General features: G+C 50.2%; 1 protein-coding gene across 6 annotated transcripts in view; it reads right to left on the reverse strand.

The window, feature by feature from the left end:
* Positions 1-20,613, reverse strand: part of FAM135B (family with sequence similarity 135 member B) — a 293,649-nt gene that overhangs the window by 121,947 nt on the left and 151,089 nt on the right. The window lies entirely within an intron of this gene.

Consider the following 20,613-nt stretch of genomic DNA (forward strand, 5'->3'; position numbering starts at 1 on the left):
GCATTTATTGGGGCACCTGGGTGGCTCGGTCGGTTAAGCGTCCGACTTCGGCTCAGGTCATGATCTCGCGGTCCGTGAGTTCGAGCCCCACGTCGGGCTCTGTGCTGACAGCTCAGAGCCTGGAGCCTGTTTCAGATTCAGTGTCTCCCTCTCTCTCTGCTCCTCCCCTGTTCATGCTCTGTCTCTCTCTGTCTCAAAAATAAATAAACGTTAAAAAAAAAAAAAATTTAAAGTCGCATTTAAGTAATCTCTATGCCTCGTGTGGGGCTCAAAGTCATGACCTTGAGATCAAGAGTTGCATGTTTTTCCAAATGAGCCAGCCAGGTGCCCCTGTTTAAAATGATTCATAGGTACCTACCTGGGTGGCTCAGTCTGTTAGGCATCCAACTTCGGCCCAGGTCATAATCTCACAGTTCATGAGTTCAAGCCCCGTATCAGGCTCTGTGCGGAAAGCTTGGAGCCTGGAGCCTGCTTTGGATTCTGTGTCTCCCTCTCTCTCTCTGCCTCTCCCTTGCTCGCTCTCTGTCTCTGTCTCTCAAAAATCAATAAATGTTAAAAAAAAAATTAAAAGAAATTTAAATGATTAAAATCTACGTCATGGGTTTTCTTTCTTTTTTTCTTAGATTTGGAAATTTTTTTGTGTCTTTTTTATTTAAATTCCAGTTAGTTAAAATGCAAAAACAACCATTCTTATGGGTTATTAAAATTGAAGTTTGACAGAGGCCACAACCAACCCTGTGTACAAATGTGAGAGGCCAGACCCAAAAGCAGAGCCCAGGAGGCAGCGGTTGGGAACCACGGCTCCAGACCCTCCTCCCTTAGGTCAGGGAGAGGGAAGAAAGGATTTGGGAGACAGCGTGTATGCAGATATTTGGAGAGAGCCATGGCTGTGAAGTCCGCCTCTATTTTTACCTCCTCCAATGGAGGAGAGAAAAGAGGTATAATCTCCCTTCCTCCAAGCATGGAGGGCCTACTCAAGGAGCCTGATACAGATCCCCACAGTCTGGGGACCAGAGGGCCAGTTCACGTGTCATGCCTCAGAAGGTGAAGGTCAGCAGGATAGAGGCTGATGTATCAGGATAAGCTTAGACATCTGGAATTTGTTGAGAGAAAGGAGGCATTATTTATGCACCAGAGCTGGGGCACATGGACTGGAGAGCTGGCCCGGTGCTGTTTCAAGGCTCACCCAAGGGGACCACCTGGCAGGACAAGAAGGCCCCAGCAGGGAATGTCTGTGGCTAAAACAAGCCCAGGGAGAGGACATGTGGGGAAGGTGGAGTCAGCAGGAGGGACTGGAAGGGGCTTGCTGGGGCCCTGGGGGCGTACCACGGTAGCCAAGTGGAGCCATGGCCCAAAGGCAAAGCGATAAGGAGACCAAACAGACCCAGGGACAGATCCTGACCCACCCTCTACCTCCCTGAGCCTCAGCTTCTCCTCCTGTAAATGCAAGTGTTAGTTACAAGCTCAGACTGTTGGGAAGAAGAAATCATAACCGTGTGAACAGGCAAAAAAGCAGACTCTTTGATACTTTAGACTTCAAAGGTTGAACGTTCTTCATGACAAAAATTACCTGCAAAGTTAAAGGGCAAGCCACCAGTCAGGAGAAGAGGTTTTCCACCTGATAGATCAAAGACTGGCCCGGGGGAAGACGGGTTTGGCAGGAGGCAGGAAGCTAAACTGTGTCACAAAGGAGCAAATTACCCAGAGAAAAAAACCCAAAAGTTGTACAGGGGAAATTCACGAAAGGGGAAATAAAAACAGCTAATGCGCACATAAAACCGTGGGTCCTCCTCAGGAAAATGCAAACTAACACAAGCCACTAGATTTTACCCCTCTAGATTTGTGTGGAGAACTAGCCTTTGCACAAGCTGCTGCTGGCAGTTTAAACGGGCCCTGTGAAAGGCATGTTGGGCAGTCACTGTTTTAAAAAATTAAATCTGCGCACCCGATGACGGATTGAGCAGTGCAGCTTCTTGTTACCGCCCCTGAGAAGCTCCCCACACAGCATGCACAGAAATGCTCACTACTCATCACCATTTGCAAAAGTCCCCCAACCGTGTTTAACAACCGCCCTTCCAAACAGACCAGGTCTGTCCCATTTGCAGATTTCTTGTTGCAACCAGTCCCACCCATGGCCCATTTCAAACTGCCAAGGAGAAGTCTCGAAATCCGGGGAGAGATGAGCAAAGCCAGCTCTCATGAGCCAGTGTAAGCTGACTGTGGCTGCTATGGCCCCCAATACTATACGTGAAGAGATTTTGAAAAAGCAAGAAAACCCAACATCGCCATATTACCTCGTGGCGCGCAGAACGTGGAAAGAAATGCAAAGAATATATACCAACAAGTTAATAATGGATTGTCTGGGAAGGGGTGGGGTCGTGCCTTTAGATAGTAGTCAAAGGTATCTTTAGCCTTTTATGATGTGCTAAAGGAGACTTCAGTCCCAGATCACTTATGCAACAAAATTAATACTGCGAACATTGAAGTAACGTAGTTGTATTCTTTGTGCAGCAAATTAATGGAATTGCCAGTGGATGCTGATTCCTCTGCTAAGCTCCCTCCTACCATTGCTGTGCACGCCGGGGTGGGGGGACAAATCAAGTCTGTTCATGCAAGCATGAAATAAATTGTTACTGAGTGCCTACTTCAGTCTCAGTTCTCCAGTAAAATACGGTGAGCAAGATGTACATCGAATTCCCCCACCTGGGGGAGCTTATTAATCGTCTAATGGAGAAAGAGACGTTACCTTAAAGAGTAATTTCCACTATCCAAGGCTGCAAACCTTGTGGAGAAAGGGAGAAAAGAGGCACGTAGTAGGAGTGACAATGGCGGGATCTGGGATGCCGGGAGGTAAGTCTGCAGGTGGGTACAACGTCCGAAGGATCTGGAGGAAGGAAGGTTGGGGAGGCGGAGGGAAGCGCAGAGGGAGAAGAAGCCAGGACACCAAGGGGAAAGATCATGTCAAAGCACGTGGGGAAGAGAGAGCCGAGGCGGGGAAGAGAGAGCCAGGGATGTCGGGGGTGGAAGAAGCCACTAGGGCTGGAACTTGGCGGAGAAACAGGCGGTGGCAAGGGCTGATACCAGGCAGGCGGGAGGGTCGGCACCCAGGAAGCCTCGAGGCCGGGGCCAGGTTGGTAATCAAAGTACTTTTGTGACAGAAGCAAACAAAAACCTAAAATTCCTCCACGGCAAATCAGGTGACAAAATCTCCCTCAAACCTTTTCTACAACAATGTGTCCAAGATTACTGACCCTGCGGAGGCTGGGAGAGGCAATGTCACACAGTAGGTCTGCAGGGAACATGGGTCTCCTTCCTGTTTCAGGGCTTGCCTCTACAGGCTGGACGTCTACCTAAAACAGAGGTCCTGACACTGATTTTTTTCTGAAAACACAGGTATCCCTCCCATTACTCACTGTCAATTTGAATCCTCATTTCCTTGGCCATATGTCCAGTTTTTTGGAGATGAAAACCCCTTCCTTCCTTGTTCGTCCTTCCTTCCTTCCTCCCATCTCTCTCACCCAGACGTCTCTGTTGTTTTAATTTAACGCAGCGACTCTGTTACAATTTTTACTGTCTGAGGTGCTTAGATATCCCTTCCCTAAAGTTGGCTTGACTCCCCTCGTCCCAGGGTCTATCCATGCATCTGCTCTAATCACCATCAAGGCTCAGGTAGGCTAGGAGGCAAACACACATTTCTTGGCCCAACGGCCCTAACTGCGGAGCAAGGTGCCATCCCTTGGCGACCTCCACTTTCTAAGTACCTCTGGTGTCAGAGAATGTGGTTGGGGCACAACTAATCCCCCCCCTGCCCCGGGGCCTCTGCTTAGACTCCCCTTTGCTCCGTCCGCCCTGCTCTGGGGATTTCACACTCACCGAACATGTGCCGGGTGCACCATGCACTTTTTGGGGTGTTTGCTATTTTGCCTAGTCCCCCTCACAGCCCGGTGAGGTGTGTTCGTGGGCGCCACAGTACGGAACCGTCAAGTGAGCCGGGGAGAGTCTGCGTGACACGATCGAGGTCACGGCGCACAGGGCGGAGGCGAAACACAGTCCTGTTTCCATCCTCGCTCTGCCACAGAAACGGCACCTGCAAGGCTGGCAGGGCTCCCCCGGCTGGGAAAGTCGAAACTGAAAAATTGTGCTTTCTGTTACTCTCCTTTTGTCTCCGCCCTTTGGCCGCTGTGGACCGGGACACAGCTCCTGACAAGGAAGGGCAGGGCTCGACCAGCATCCTGCGCTCCACATGGCCTCCTCTCCTCCTTGGCAACCTACGTGCCTGAATCGGAGCTAAGGAGCTACTGATAAAAACATCTTACGGCAAGATCCGGACAGAGAAGCGGGTAGTGCTATTTATTGTTGGGAGGGGCTCTCTTAGGACGGAGCTGTCCTCAGGCTAACGCTCCCCATTTCCTTCCCAACACTCACTTAGCCCTTTGAGCGATACCGTGAGGGATGAGGGAAGCAAAGCAAGAAAATATAGCTTAAATTAAATCTCCTTACAGTTTGCAGTCCACTGATAGACACCCAAAGCATGCAGAGCGTGACCTTCCTCAAGGAACTCATGGCTGCCTTAGCGCCTTAACGTTTATGTTCCATTAAAGACTAAAAGTAACCTTATCCTAACAGCACCTTGCCCCTCAAGGCCCTGAAAGCCTTGCTTCCAAATTCCTTAGAAACTTACACTCTCCGGGGATGCCTGGGTGGCTCGGTCAGTTAACCGTCCGACTTCAGCTCAGATCATCATCTCATGGTTCATGGGTTCAAACCCCGCGACGGGCTCTGTGCTGACAGCTCAGAGCCCGGAGCCTGCTTCAGATTCCATGTCTCCCTCTCTCTGCCCCTCCCCTGCTCACACTCTGTCTCTTTCTCAAAAATAAATAAACATTTGGGGCGCCTGGGTGGCTCAGTCGGTTAAGCAGCTGACTTCGGCTCCGGTCATGATCTCGCGGTCCGTGAGTTCAAGCCCCGCATCAGGCTCTGTGCTGACAGCTCAGAGCCTGGAGCCTGTTTCAGATTCTGTGTCTCCCTCTCTCTGACCCTCCCCCGTTCATGCTCTGTCTCTCTCTGTCTCAAAAATAAATAAACGTTAAAAAAAATTTTTTTTTAATAAATAAACATTAACAAGAAACTTTTACTCTCCCTGACCCCCACTAATTAGAAAGCACATAGTCAGTCACTCCTCAGAGTGCTACAATAAAATAAATAAATTTTATAATAAAATCACGTTGATGCCCCAAAAACGTCTCAAGAATTCTTTCTTACCCGTTTGCTCATGAACCCTACTTCAATTTCATCAGGGAGCACTGCTTGTAAGCTCTCCTATTGTACAGCTGAGAAAACTAAGGCTGGCAGACGGAAAGTGACCTACGATCCTGCCAGCCTTTGGTTTTCTGGAGCCCGAAATCAAAACTGCAGGAGCACAAACCCAACCCCTGAGGCTGAGCCAAGATGCAAACTCGCTTCGCTGCCTCCAGCCCCAAGCGGTGTTCTGCTCTTCTGCCTGTAGCAGGTGGCAGGGCGGGGGGGGGGCGGGAAGCGGATTCTCTGCCCACCCCCCATTCCCTGCTCTGTGTTCTTGTGAGCTGCAACACGTATCCAACATTGGCTGTTTGGTATGTGGAACTTTTCACAACATGCCACATGCAGAGCCAGCTGAATCCGAACAAACAAGTTGGCTGAAAAGTGGCTGGATCAAGGTAGCTATATTTAGACCAGAGACGAGCAGGTCTTCCTGAAAGACTGGGGCCTTACGAGGTCATCTGTATGCATGCTCATTAACCAGGCATTGGGCTACTGTAAGATTGTTCTAAGGCAACAAAGACACTGGCAGATTTGGGGCATAAAATGCTCATCACGTCATCATTTACAAGAAACGACACTGAAATCAAATCATACCACATAACGGAGCTGTTACATACATCACACTCCACCCAATAAATGGAAAATTATGAGAGAATTAAAAAGACTTACCTAATGGCATACCTCCTGAAATGACAGCATTTGTAATACACAAAAGTAAAAGCTAAACGCTGTGGAACTAACTCAGTTTTGTTTCCATATATACAGAGAGGGACTGGAAAGAGAGGTGTTTTAGAACAGAAAGAGGGAAGAAAGAGAGAGAGAGAGAGAGAGAGAGAAGGGGAAAGGAGGCTGGGGAAAAAAAAGACAGGGAAAGAGAAAACAATTTGAAAAGAGAAGATAACTCACCAAATGCTGTGCTTATATGGGACCGAGATGGTGGTATTATGGGGTTATTTGTATTCCTGCCTTGTATTTTGGTTTTAAATATATTCTCAATGAACATGCATGCATTTTGCAATGAGAAGAAACCCGTCTGAAAAATCAACCTGCCTCATGGGAGAAGGGAGCAGAGATGCAGAAAAGCTGTAACTCAGCCCTGGAGGAGGATTTCAGGCACAGAGCTGTGGACCAAGGACTCCTACAAAGCCCGTTGACCTGGCCCCGGGGGAGGTGGAAGGGGGTGGCTGGATACAAGCCTGTTAATGTGACACCAGCAACGTCACAGTCCTCTTCATCAAATTTGGCTTGAAGGATGTCTGGCAGGTCCTTGTAACACTCAAATCAGAGTTCTCAAAGTAAGGTGGACCCTGAAATGTCATGCTATCTATTCTTCAATCTCCGGAGACATTTACTTTAAAATTAAGGGGAAGTTAAGAAAAGTCTTCTCTTTGAAACCCCTGTATCCATGAGAAAGCGGTTTCAGGGGCCAGGAAGTTCAACTCAAACTGTCTTCAACAAGAAAGAAAACCCAATCATAACCCAAAGGCAGTTCAAGCTTCAAGGATGGCTTAATTCGTTGGCTTAGGGATGAAACTCAAAACTCTGATGTCCTTTCTGTTTTTCCTTTCTCTAGCCCCCCTCCGATTACTGCGTGGACAGCCCATCGCTCTTTCTATGATAGAGAAATGGACACAGCAGCATTAGAACTTACATCCCAGCGCCTCAATATCCAGAAGAATAGAGAGAGAAGTCGGGTCCCTCCCTGGACCAAGACCAAAGGATATGTTGATTGGTAAAAGCTAATCAGAGCCAGGCCTGCAGCTGGGAATTAAATCAATAAGCCACATGGCTGAGGAAAAGGAAGATGGACGCTTCCCTAGGCAATGGCAGGGTACTGTTGGTAGAAAAGGGAGGATAGAATCCAAGGAGCCAACTGCCATGAAAGTGCCATGTGCTATGCTGGAAGCTTCGTGATGCTTGATCCATTTGGTTGCACAACAAAACGAGGCCTCTTCATCCCCCGGGGAAATTAAAACTCGGGAACTTTAAATAAATTCCTCACTACTCAAACGGCAAGTGGAGGGCCTTTTCATAATGGAACAAAAATTTTAATGAAGGCAAAAATATCCATTTAGATCTCAAGTCCCTGAATTTAAAATACCAGCTTTTCCACTGACTAGTGACCTTGGCCAATCCCTTTAATGACTCTGGGACTTCAAAGTTTCCACTGAATTTTTGGAGTCCCTTTTGGCCCTAAAGCTATGTTGAATTTCCCATTTAATGGCCATTTATTTTCCCATTTCTTATCTCCTCTGGCTCCTATGTCTAAGACTTCAAGGCCATGATCTTCAGAGTCTTTTCTACATGAATGTAAACTAACCAGAAAGAAGAGTTAGACCATGATCGCTCCTCACACACTCCTGATTCAACTCTAAAACTCCACCATTGCTGCTTCATTCCTTTGGTTAGTAATCCCTTTGCCCTGGTCCCTCACAGTCCCTCCTAAGGAGGGCTGATAGCCAGTGCAGTAATCCAGCCCAGGGCACGGATTTCTCAGAATATGTTCCTAGGTGAGAGGAACAGTCTAGCCTGTTAAGAAGGGTGCTAGTCTGAGAACCCAGATGGCGGCTTTGACATGGACTCAGGAGCTACAACTTTACAGAGGAGACTAGTCCCCTTATCTCTAGAACACCACTGCTGGCCCTGATGGAAACCAGGCATTGGGCGATGGGTCACGTGCTGAGAATGAAGAGGAGTGAAAACAACATGGTTCCTGCCGTCACTCAGCTTGAAGCTATAGAAGCCAATGGAAGAGTCCAGTATTTTCACACAAATACATGATGGCAGTGTTGAATGCCACAGAGCGAAGGCACCTGACACTCAGCCAGGCCAGGGGAGACTTCCAGAGGCAAATGGCCAGTGGGCAAAATTCTGAAGGCCGAGTACAAATAAAGGGGCAAAGGGCAGGGGAGACAGAGGGCGATATATGCAAATGTTCTACATTCCAGCACCCCCACATTAGAGGGAGTGCTAATCCACACGCTACACAAACACATGGTGAGGAACAGAATCCTATAGGACGTTCAGATAAAACATTAGGGAATGATTCTAAGAGGTGAGATTACTCCTGCCCAGAGGCTCTGTGGAAGTGGGAAGAGGAAATCTGATGATCCAGCAGGACGTGACCAAGAAAACACAGAGAGGGATACGCACGCAGGGGCGCGCCACAGAGAGAGCAAGGGGAACAGGAAGTGGTCCGGCCCAAACCAGGACACGTGTCAGGGGATAACTTGGTTAAGCTTTATCTCAAAGACCTTGAAGATACAACTTAGGAATTCACTGGGAATGCATGCTTTCTGCCCCATATCAGAACCTCTCTCTGACTCTGGCTCTGAGACTGAGCCCTTCTCTCTGAAATCCAATCCCTCCCTGGTCAGTTTCTCTTAGTTCCTCCTCCAGCATCTCCATGAGCTTCTTTTCATCTGCCCACCCCTGGATGTTCAACCAGCCCCAGAAACCACGTGTAAACTTGTCTTCGCCACTGGCTTGAGCCCCTGGGTGTTTGCTTGTGATTGCACAAATTAACTGTAGCTCAGATCTTCCCTGGAGCCAGCATGGACTTCCCTGCACTGGGGTGTTTGTGCACATTGTCATACCGAATTATTTTTAAGCAGTGGAGTCTCTTCTCCTCCCTCCAACTCAGTCTTACGTGGAAGTCAAATCCATAAGACGTGGAAGCATGGTTTTATTAACGTCATTTAGTTCATATATTGCAAATGTATCACATTTGCTAAAGAAAATCAACGAAACCAAGAAGCCATTCTGATTGACAGGCAAGCTTGAAGTCAACAGCTAAGGAGGCACAGATAAGCTCTGCTTTTCCCCCCTGATTGCACGAAACACAGTGTATTTAACACTTATAGTAACTACTGTTTATAAGCGTCAGTGTGATAAATGCCTGATTATTCTCATCCCACCCCCCAACACTGGTTTTGGTTCTGTTTTTCATTTTAACTCCCAAGATCACTGTTGGCCTTGATATTTCAAGAGCCCTGAAACTGCTGGGAAAACAAAGGTTTGTCATCAATTTCTGTTGGAAAGTTCTGTCTCTAATTATATCTAACAAATGCTCACACTATTCCTCATGAATATTAAAGTCAAATACGAAGCGAGGGGAGCTCAGAGTACGTGCGGACATTGTGTGTGACACAATATCATCATGACCTGGGATGCCGTCTGTTGTCACATGGTCACACCGTAGTGCCAATCTGTGCTGAGCAGCTGCAGCAGCCGGGCCCCTCACGTGTGGGAGCCACAGCGGGAGTGGGGGACAGGACGGGGGGGGGGGGCTGCTGGCACCAGGTCATGTGATCAGACTTGTACACCTGCCGCATCTCTCCCACAGTGATGCACAGCTGAACAGCAAGTCCAGCTTGGGTTGATGATGGGGATGAGGAAGATTACAGAGGCTGACATCCTACTCCTTGGGGACCCGCATTACCTAACTGAATCTTCCACATGACCTCGCAAGGAAGGTTCTGCCCTAGCTATTGATTCTGCACGGAGAAACTGAGGCACCGGGCACTTGTTTCACTGTTTCAAAGAGGTGGAGCTAGGATGCAAACCCAGGCAGGCTGCAGAAGGTGAGCTCTTAAGTAGGTCCTCAGTGTGTCAACATTCACTGAGATAATAATACAAATATTTCATTCACTGCACCTTTCATACGAGTTTAAATATTTAAACAGCGAAACTGGGATGACACATGCAGTCCCTATTAAGCCCTTCCACGGAATACGGGCTGCGCAGCCCCTGCCGGTCTGGTTTGTCACTCCACTGACGGTGTTCGTGCGAATGGCTGACAAACACTGGGGGCACACAAGGAACAGGTGCAGCGAGGAGGCTGAGCCCAGGAAAGGATGATGCGAGGCTGAGCCATAGCCAGGTCAGGAGGCATGGAGGGGTCCAAGAGAGCTGAGGAGGAGAACGTCCCAACTGATGGGACTTGGAAATTGACTCAGTGTGGAGAGAGGGCGGGGAAGGGATTCAGGGTGAAGTGCGGGTGGCTCTTGTGGGACCAGCTGGGTGGCAGGGCCATTCATCAACGTCACTTATTCTCCCCTTCAGCGGATGTTTATCACAGGTCCTGTTCTCAGCACTGCAGGTGGAGCAGGGGACACGCAGGACCTGCCAGACTCTGGAGCCAGACTCACCGGGCTGGAGTCCTGGCTCCACAACTTAGTGTCTGGGGGACCTTGAGGAAGCCCATGGGCATCCAGAGGCCCAAATTTCCCCTTCTGCAAAAAGGGACCTATCACGTATAGAAGGTGTAATGACTTAAGTGCCTTCCCATACACAAAACACTTAAAATATTCTATTTCCTAGCACATAGTAAGCACTTAGTCATGATTCACTGAAAGCATAATTATTAAATTTTAGAGGTGATGCGGGCAATAGATGAGGATATAGTAACACCTGTTGGAGTTGTCTGAAGAAAACCAGAGCACAGTAAGGAACCGAGTGACAATGGGAAATCTATTTTTAAAAAAGTAAGGCAAGGAGCCCCTTTGAGGAGGTGACATTGAACAGACACCTGAATAACTGAGGCAGAACGTGGAGGCTCCAGGTGGAGGGATCCACAAGTCCAGGAGATCTGAGTTGGGAATAAGCTTGGTGCATCCAAGGAAAAGTAAAAGGGAGGGGGTAGGGGGGCAGTAGATGAGTGTGAAGGGGAGGGTGGGTGGAGGGGCAGTAAATGAGTGTGAGGGGCAGGGGAGTAGCGGGGGCAGTAGATGAGGGTGAGGGGCAAGGGGGTGGGGGGGCAGTAGATGAGTGTGAAGGGGAAGGGGGTAGGGGGGCAGTGGATGAGTGTGAAGGGGAAGGGGGTAGGGGGGCAGTGGATGAGTGTGAGGGGGAAGGGGGTAGGGGGGCAGTAGATGAGTGTGAAGGTGAAGGGGGTAGGGGGGCAGTGGATGAGTGTGAGGGGGAAGGGGGTAGGGGGGCAGTGGATGAGTGTGAGGGGGAAGGGGGTAGGGGGGAAGTGGATGAGTGTGAAGGGGAAGGGGGTAGGGGGGCAGTGGATGAGTGTGAAGGGGAAGGGGGTAGGGGGGCAGTGGATGAGTGTGAGGGGGAAGGGGGTAAGGGGGAAGTAGATGAGTGTGAAGGGGAAGGGGGTAGAGGGGCAGTAGATGAGTGTGAGGGGCAAGGGGGTAGGGGGGCAGTGGATGAGTGTGAAGGGGAAGGGGGTAGGGGGGCAGTGGATGAGTGTGAGGGGGAAGGGGGTAGGGGGGCAGTGGATGAGTGTGAGGGGGAAGGGGGTAGGGGGGCAGTGGATGAGTGTAAAGGTGAAGGGGTGGGGGGCAGTCGATGAGTGTGAGGGGGAAGGGGGTAGGGGGGAAGTAGATGAGTGTGAGGGGCAAGGGGGTAGGGGGGCAGTGGATGAGTGTGAAGGGGAAGGGGGTAGGGGGGCAGTGGATGAGTGTGAGGGGGAAGGGGGTGGGGGGCAGTGGATGAGTGTGAGGGGCAAGGGGGTAGGGGGGCAGTGGATGAGTGTGAAGGGGAAGGGGGTAGGGGGGCAGTGGATGAGTGTGAGGGGGAAGGGGGTAGGGGGGCAGTCGATGAGTGTGAAGGGGAAGGGGGTAGGGGGGCAGTGGATGAGTGTAAAGGTGAAGGGGGTGGGGGGGCAGTCGATGAGTGTGAAGGGGAAGGGGGTAGGGGGGCAGTGGATGAGTGTGAGGGGGAAGGGGGTAGGGGGGCAGTGGATGAGTGTAAAGGTGAAGGGGGTTGGGGGGGCAGTCGATGAGTGTGAAGGGGAAGGGGGTAGGGGGGCAGTGGATGAGTGTGAGGGGGAAGGGGGTAGGGGGGCAGTGGATGAGTGTGAGGGTGAAGGGGGTAGGGGGGCAGTGGATGAGTGTAAAGGTGAAGGGGGTAGGGGGGCAGTGGATGAGTGTGAAGGGGAAGGGGGTAGGGGGCAGTGGATGAGTGTGAGGGGCAAGGGGGTAGGGGGGCAGTGGATGAGTGTGAAGGGGAAGGGGGTAGGGGGGCAGTGGATGAGTGTGAGGGGGAAGGGGGTAGGGGGGCAGTCGATGAGTGTGAAGGGGAAGGGGGTAGGGGGGCAGTGGATGAGTGTAAAGGTGAAGGGGGTGGGGGGGCAGTCGATGAGTGTGAAGGGGAAGGGGGTAGGGGGGCAGTGGATGAGTGTGAGGGGGAAGGGGGTAGGGGGGCAGTGGATGAGTGTAAAGGTGAAGGGGGTTGGGGGGGCAGTCGATGAGTATGAAGGGGAAGGGGGTAGGGGGGCAGTGGATGAGTGTGAGGGGGAAGGGGGTAGAGGGGCAGTGGATGAGTGTGAGGGTGAAGGGGGTAGGGGGGCAGTGGATGAGTGTAAAGGTGAAGGGGGTAGGGGGGCAGTGGATGAGTGTGAGGGGGAAGGTGGTAGGGGGGCAGTGGATGAGTGTGAGGGGGAAGGGGGTAGGGGGGGCAGTGGATGAGTGTGAGGGGGAAGGGGGTAGGGGGGCAGTGGATGAGTATGAAGGGGAAGGGGGTAGGGGGGCAGTCGATGAGTGTGAGGGGGAAGGGGGTAGGGGGGCAGTGGATGAGTGTGAGGGGGAAGGGGGTAGGGGGGCAGTGGATGAGTGTGAGGGGGAAGGGGGTAGGGAGGCAGTCGATGAGTGTGAAGGGGAAGGGGGTAGGGGGGCAGTCGATGAGTGTGAAGGGGAAGGGGGTGGGGGGGCAGTCGATGAGTGTGAAGGGGAAGGGGGTAGGGGGGCAGTGGATGAGTGTGAGGGGGAAGGGGGTAGGGGGGCAGTGGATGAGTGTAAAGGGGAAGGGGGTAGGGGGGCAGTGGATGAGTGTGAGGGGGAAGGGGGTAGGGGGGCAGTGGATGAGTGTGAGGGGGAAGGGGGTAGGGGGGCAGTGGATGAGTGTGAGGGGGAAGGGGGTAGGGGGGCAGTGGATGAGTGTGAGGGGGAAGGGGGTAGGGGGGCAGTGGATGAGTGTGAGGGGGAAGGGGGTAGGGGGGCAGTCGATGAGTGTGAAGGGGAAGGGGGTAGGGGGGCAGTGGATGAGTATGAAGGTGAAGGGGGTGGGGGGGCAGTCGATGAGTGTGAAGGGGAAGGGGGTAGGGGGGCAGTGGATGAGTGTGAGGGGATGTCCAGGATCCGATCACATGGGGCCAACCAGCACCTGCCAAGGAGTTCACGTTTTGCTCCAAGGCAAACAAAAGGCAATGCAATGTTGTGGCTAAGAGCCAGACTGCCTGGCATGGGATCCTGACCCCAGCTCTTCCTAGATGTGTCCTCCAGTATCCTCATGTGTAAAATGGGGATGATAATAGTACCTACTCTCCAGAGTTGCCGTGAGGAATATTTGCAAAGAGTGGGAACGGCACCCGGGGCAGATTAAATGTTACATAAGCATTGGTGGCCCCGGCTGTTCACCACCATCACCACCACCCTCATCACCACTATCATTTGTGGATTCTGAGCTGGGAAGCAACATAATCTGAATTATCTGCAAGTACAAAGTAGCACTCTGGCTTCTGCGAGCAGGTTATAAAGGTCGGCCGACTCGAGAGCGCCAGCAGATCAGTGCGTCGCACACAGACAGAAGAAGCAGACTTCTTCGGCTGACGTTTCTGTGCGTGTAGATTTCAACATTTCCCCAAGAATATGTATGTGCCGGGTCAAGCTAAGCAGTCTTTAAAACCTACTGCCTACCTACAGCAAATATGCTATTTTAAAAAAGGGTGGGGGGGGGGAGAAAGTAATATAGAAAAATAAAACAAAACTCTCAGACTCTTCCTTCAAGAGCATTCTGAGTAAAATCCAGACTTCAGAGATAATACATTCCTCACAGCCTCCCCTGGAGATAGTCCCAATGAGCTAACAAGACAAAATGAGAAATGCCTTTTCTGCAACTGTCCAAATACAACACAGATATGGAAAAAAGTAACAGGGGCATTTTCTGTTAATTTTCCTGCTTGAGAAAATTTTTAACATAAATCCGTCCTCTTATCTCTGGCTGTCATTGGAAAGAAGGGACATTGGACAGATGGACTGAAAGCCAATTTGTGGGAAAGCCTGACCCGGTAACCCCACTCTCCAGGACAACCCTGCTCTGGTTTAAAATGTATCTTGTTCAAATTGTTGGCCTCTATGGGCGAATTTTGTTCTGTACCATTGTCCCAAGTAATATTTTCCTAATTTTTTTACTGGGCACACACAAATAGGGCAATGAATCAAAGGCACTCTATAAAACCAAGAGGGCTTTTGAGTCTCGCTATTTTAGGAAATAAAAATGGCTAGCAGTACAATATAACTGCTCAGACACTGAGCTGAGAGCTTTATGTCTACTAATGGATTTTATGTAACCTTTTACCCAACTTCAGTTATTTACATAAAACTTGGATGATTTTTACTATATCTCCTGACTATCTCTACTGGCATTGCTTAATATTTGTTTGCAATAATTTGTTCTGCTTCAAAATTCAATTTGAAGGGGAATTGGCATCATTCTCTTATAAAAACTAAACCAGTGTTGCTTTCCATACGTAGGAGATATTGGTGGAAAGTATGAAAGATTCAAAGTATAATAAGCGTGACTCAGGAGTCTGTTTACAGTGGGGAGTAGGGGGCCCCAGGGGAGTGGAACCCAGACATGTTCACACTGTGTGGAAAATGGACTTCGGATTTTGGACAACCACAGCCTAGCTCCATCCTGGAAAACATCCTCACACTTTGCACTGAAACAGAGACGATGCAACACTGGTAACTAAATAGCCAATCAGGGATCAGACGCTCCGTCTAAATGCTGTCAGTGCCTATGATAATTCTTTCAAATGCCTTATGGAAGTCCTTTTGCCTTTGTAACCCTATCTCTTGCCTCCAGCTTGGAGCACGCCCCATTTCAGGGTCTCTGTGTCTCCCGGATTGCAGCCCCTGAGACCCCAAATAAAGGCATACATTGATTTTGCAGTGTGACTTCGCTTGTTGGGGAAAACAGATGAGTGTTATTAAAGTCTAGCCAGATACTCTTGACAGATAGTGGAGGTGATCCCGTCCCTGTTCTCCTTGCTACAAAAAAAAAAAAAAAAAAAAAAAAAGGGAGATTAGCAAAGGTTAATTATATAAATTTATTATCCTAAAATACATTTCTTTCTTGAATTAAACACAAGCCTTGAAAGAAGGTTGAAAATGAAGACAGTTTTCCATTGGGATGGCTATTCTGGAGCAGTATTTCATAGGTCCCTAAATCCATCTTCATTATTCCCAGCCACTGCAGAACAAAGGCTGCTAGCAGCTACCATCAAATCACAGGCTCTTTCCCGGAGACAAACCTAGAATTGTACCCCCTTCACAGGCTGCTCTTCTCAGCGTCTCTTTCTCAGGTGCATCCAGATAAATAAATCCCAGCAAATGAGATGTAGGAGCATCACCCGCCTGCCACTGCTCCCCGCCCACCCCCCCAAAAAGAAGGCACTGTTCCCCCTCACTCTACTTTACTCTCCGTCCAGCCTGTGGCTCCATCCAGGCCATAGCCAAAGCTTCAAAAGTCAGCCTGGACCCAAAGGGGGTCTTGAAAGTGGAAGCTGTACTTCAGGACAAAGGAGCAGAAAGACGGCTGGGACTTGGGGTCTGAAGGCCACAGGGACACCATACCAATGTGGTCTGCTCACATCTGGAGTTTAATGTGGGTGAAAAATCATCTTTTGTCTGGCTTAAGCCCCTATATGTCATGTCTGCATTACTCACAATCCCATATAATTATTAACCAATATTGGTGTTACCACCACACCATGGGAAATGCCGATTTAAGCCCTCAAGCATGATGTGAGATACAAATTATGATCCTTATGGTACAGATAAAAGGCCTGAAATTCAGGAAGATCAAGTGACTTTCCCAAAGGCACAGAGCCTGTAAGAGACTAAGCCACGTTGACAGTCCAGCTTTCTCTGCCTTCAAAGCCTCTGAACCCGGACTATTCTGTCCCTGGCCCAATGCCCAATTTGTCCCATTGCCTCTGATGAAACTTAGTTCTTAAAATAAATGTAGAAATATAAAAATCACTTTTTTATTATTGAAACGGCCACTGACTCAACTTGTCCAGCAAGTCTGGACTGGGTTGCAATATGTAGGACACTGGCCATCAGCAGGCACTGCTCTGTCCTTTGGCCACCACAGTCAGAATGCCTGCAGTTATAGGCTGCCCAGGGGCCTAAATGGTTGAGCTGAAAACAAAATGATGAGATTCAAGATAAACATAACCCTGCAAGGTCAAATTAGTAAATGCTTCATTAAATCTCCTCGAAATAATATACTGGTCACATGTAGTCTTTACAAATATTACACTGCGTTTGCAAAGATCTTATAGGTAGATTGCCTCACTTGCCACATTTTCCAAGCATGCAGAAAAATCACAACTGTTCACGAATAAAGAGTAATTTGGAGTTAATTAATTAAAAAAAAATTTTTTAGTGTTTTATTTATTTTTGAGACAGAGAAACAGAGACAGAATATGAGCAGGGGAGGGAAGGAGAGACAGGGAGACAGAATCCACGAAGCAGGCTCCAGGCTGTGAGCTGTCAGCACAGAGCCCGACGCAGGGCTCGAACCCATGAACCAGAAGATCACGACCTGAGCTGAAGTCAGACGCTTAACCGACTGAGCCACTCAGGCGCCCCTGGAGCTAATTAATTTTAAAAATTTTACAGGGGGTGCCTGGGTGGCTCAGTCGGTTAAGGGTCCGACTTCAGCTCAGGTCATGATCTCACACTCCATGAGTTCGAGCCCCGCATCGGGCTCTGGGCCAATGGCTCAGAGCCTGGAGCTGCTTCCGATTCTATGTCTCCCTCTCTCTGCCCCTCCCCCGTTCATGCTCTGTCTCTCTCTGTCTCAAAAATAAATAAACGTTAAAAAAAAAAATTAAAAAAAAAATTTTACAGAAAAAAAAATGTGCATTGGATGTGGGAAATTGCTACATTTTAATACAGCTCCTAGAAAGTGGAGTGGGTCATCAAAAGTAGGAGTGCCTGGGGCTGGATGGAGGTCCTGAATGATGAGTTCTAGGGACTCAGTGTGGTGGGGGGGGCGGGGGGGGGGAGGATCTCCATCAGCAGGAATTTTGCCCTTGAGAATGTTCCTCCTCCCTCTCCCCATCCCTGATCCCCACACGCAGTGGGGGTGCAGACTCCCTCATTTTAAATGTGGAAAATCCTGGACAAAACAGACCTTATCACTCCTCGCGGTTGAGAGAGAGCCCCTGGCCTAGCCAGGGCACATACCCAGCAGCACTGGACACACAGAGACAGGCTTTCTGCCCTTTATAGCAGTCACTATTTCGTGCACTCAACCACCTCCTCTAGCTCGGAAACAAATAGTTCTTTTCGTGGTGACACTCTTTCCATCGGCACCAGATGAAAATGGGTCTGTGAGCAGGTCAAGAATGAGGACCCTCTGCCCCGTCTACTCTCAGGGACCCGTCCTTTATGTTACGGCGATAAGACTCGAGAATTTCTTCACGTAACTAAGCCACTGAGCCGAGAAGAGGCAACCATCCAATTATCTGCCATTAGTACCAACTTACTAGCGACAATTACATAATTTCCAGGTCTCAGCAGCAAGTTCATTGTGCGTCCCCACATGAGTTTCCTCTTCAGTATTTTCTCTGCTTACCCTCTCATCTCACTTCTAGAACTGACTTAGGAGGGGTGGGAGTGCGGATCTAGACATTGTTCGGGGACCCTACAGGGAGGGGATCCTCTGACACCCCTGCACGTGGAGGCCTGAGGGGGCCCCTCCCCTGGCAGACATCTCTCCCCGATACTCCCAATTCCATGCATCTATTTCATTCTTAGACTTTCAGAGCCCATTTGGCCAAATCAGAAAGAGGCTGTCTTGACTCTTTGTTGTTTTTTTTTTTAAATAATCGTTTTTTTGAACAACATTTTAATGAATATTAATTGAAAGCCCCAGAAACAGCATGCTTTCTCATTGAGATGCTTCCTCCCTGGGTCGCTGAGCCCTCAAGAGCTCACTATGTTTGTTTAATTGCATGAAATTCTGCCTCTTTTCTTCTTTCTTTCTTTCTCCCTCCCTCCCTCCCTCCCTCCCTTCCTTCCTTTCCTTCTTTCACTTGAGAGAGAACAGAGAGAGTGCATGAGTGGAGGATAGTGGCAGAGGGAGAAAGAGAGGGGGAGAGAGAGAATCTCAAGCAGGCTCCACACTCAGCATGGAGCCTAACTTGGGGCTCAATCCCACGCCCCTGGCATCATGACCTGAGCCAAAATCAAGAGTTGGACGCTCAACCGACTGAATCACCCGGGCGCCCCTCAGCCTCTTTTCTTTCTCTCTTTGGTCCAAGTTGTGTTCCCTGGTCTTCCATTCACCGCTGGACAAACATACAGGGAACACCAACTATGTTCCAGGCACTTGGCAGGCTCCCAAAGCAAGAACTGAATATGGCAACATGGCTCCGGGGCTTTAAGTCTCATCTTCCACATGGAGGGTTTACTTATATCCCTAAGTATCAAAACAAACAAACACACAAACCCTCAAAAAGCGACCTCATTTTAATAAGACTAGGAGGACTCTGAGCAAGGTAGGCTACCTTAGGATGTCCTTTTCATTGCCAGGGTCTCTCAGGAAACCCCTGCTAGGAACCTCCAGTAATGGAAAGTTCACCAGGAAGTCAACATCCACAGGGGCATCCAGGACTTCAGAGAGCCCTGGAAACAGCTTGGGCCACACAGGAGGCACTCAAGAAACATTTACAGAATAAACAAAACCCACCAGGGTTACCGGTTCAGCCCATGTAAATTTCACGCATGTCTGGGATTCTGGCTCCTTCGATAAAACTAAAAATAGCCAAAGTTTATTGAGGGCCTAGGATGTCAATCTCCCTTCTAAGTGCTTTCGTAATATTAACATTTTCAATTCTCAGGATGCCATGAAGAAGGGAGGAGGACGATGAGGCCCGGGGAGGGTAGCAGCAAGTCCCGGGTCACCCAGCAAGAGCGGGACCCAGCCGGCTGCACTCCACAGACAGACCCCGCTCTCTCCCCCACCCGCAAGGAAGGCCACTCTGAAGCGTGTGTCGCATCGTCTCTGCCAGATACAGCAGGGGTCCTTGGCCTACCCTCACCTTTCTCTCAGGTGCCCGTGCCTCAATCACGCTCGCCAGGTGCCAGCTGCCCCCACACAGGTGCAGGCTGGTGGTGCCGTTGCCTGGGAGCAACCTTGCCAGTGTGGGGGGAATAGCAGGCCAGGGTGTCCACTCTAGGTGTGCCCAAGCCAAGTAGGCTGAGGCCGATGTGCCCGCGCCAGGTAGGCTGAGGTCAGATGTGCCCACGCCAGCTGGGCTGAGGCTGGGAAGACCTGCTGGGGGGCTCTCCTTGGTCTCTGGACAGAGATTTGCCCTGACGCCCCCAGGCCAGAAGTCAGGACACCTGGAGGTCAGGAGTGCCTGGCAGAGTCAGACCCAGGGAAACAGCACTCAGGCCCTCCCAGGGATGCTGCCCGAGCCCTGAGCACCTGGCCTTCCTCCTCCTGGGCCCTCGTCACTCTCCTTGCCTTTGTCACTAGGCCTCTTGGGCCCCCACCACCGTGTCTGAGCTCTGAGACAGCAGGGTCTGCCATCAAGCTCTGCTTCAATAATTTTTTTAAGTTTATTTATTTACTTTGAGAGACAAAGAGAGAGAACACAAGCAGTGACAGAGGGAAAGAGAGGATCCCGGGTAGGCTTTGCGCTCACAGCGCAGAGCCCAACGCAGGGCTCCAACTCACGAACCGTGAGATCGTGACCTAGGCAGAAACCAAGAGTCAGACGCCTACTGACTGAGTCCCCCAGGCGCCCCTGCTTCAACTGCACCTCACACACAGCCGACTTTCAGAAACTGGGGTTTGATGCAGAGAATCTCCACATAAGCTACACTAACGTGGGGTGGCTTTGGAGACTGTTCCTGCCAAACGTGGCGGGCGCTGAAGCAAGGAGGCCATGACCTTGTGTGTGTGCGTATGGGGCTCCCAACGTACCCACACACGTTACCTTACCTGATCCCCAAAACAGCCCTACTGTTTCTACCACTGTTGTCCCATTTACAGAGGGAGCTAAACAGAGGCTCCGGGCACAGGGTCACGAGGAACCCGGGTGAACTCGGGTCTGGCTAACTTCACACTCTACTTCCTATAACACAACTAACTGCTATACAGCTTCTAGTGGTTTCTGGAGGCGGATGATAAAGCAGCGGGCCCAGAGATGAGGGTTTGTGTGCTGGTGACCTCTTATGGATGTGCTCCAGTGGGAGAAGCCTGGGGAACCCAGGGCAGGGGAAGCGGGGAGGCACACACAGTGCATTTCAGGGAACCAGCCTGATCCCGCAG

This window comes from Neofelis nebulosa, chromosome 14, assembly GCF_028018385.1.
Source record: "Neofelis nebulosa isolate mNeoNeb1 chromosome 14, mNeoNeb1.pri, whole genome shotgun sequence".
Taxonomy (NCBI): Eukaryota; Metazoa; Chordata; class Mammalia; order Carnivora; family Felidae; genus Neofelis; species Neofelis nebulosa.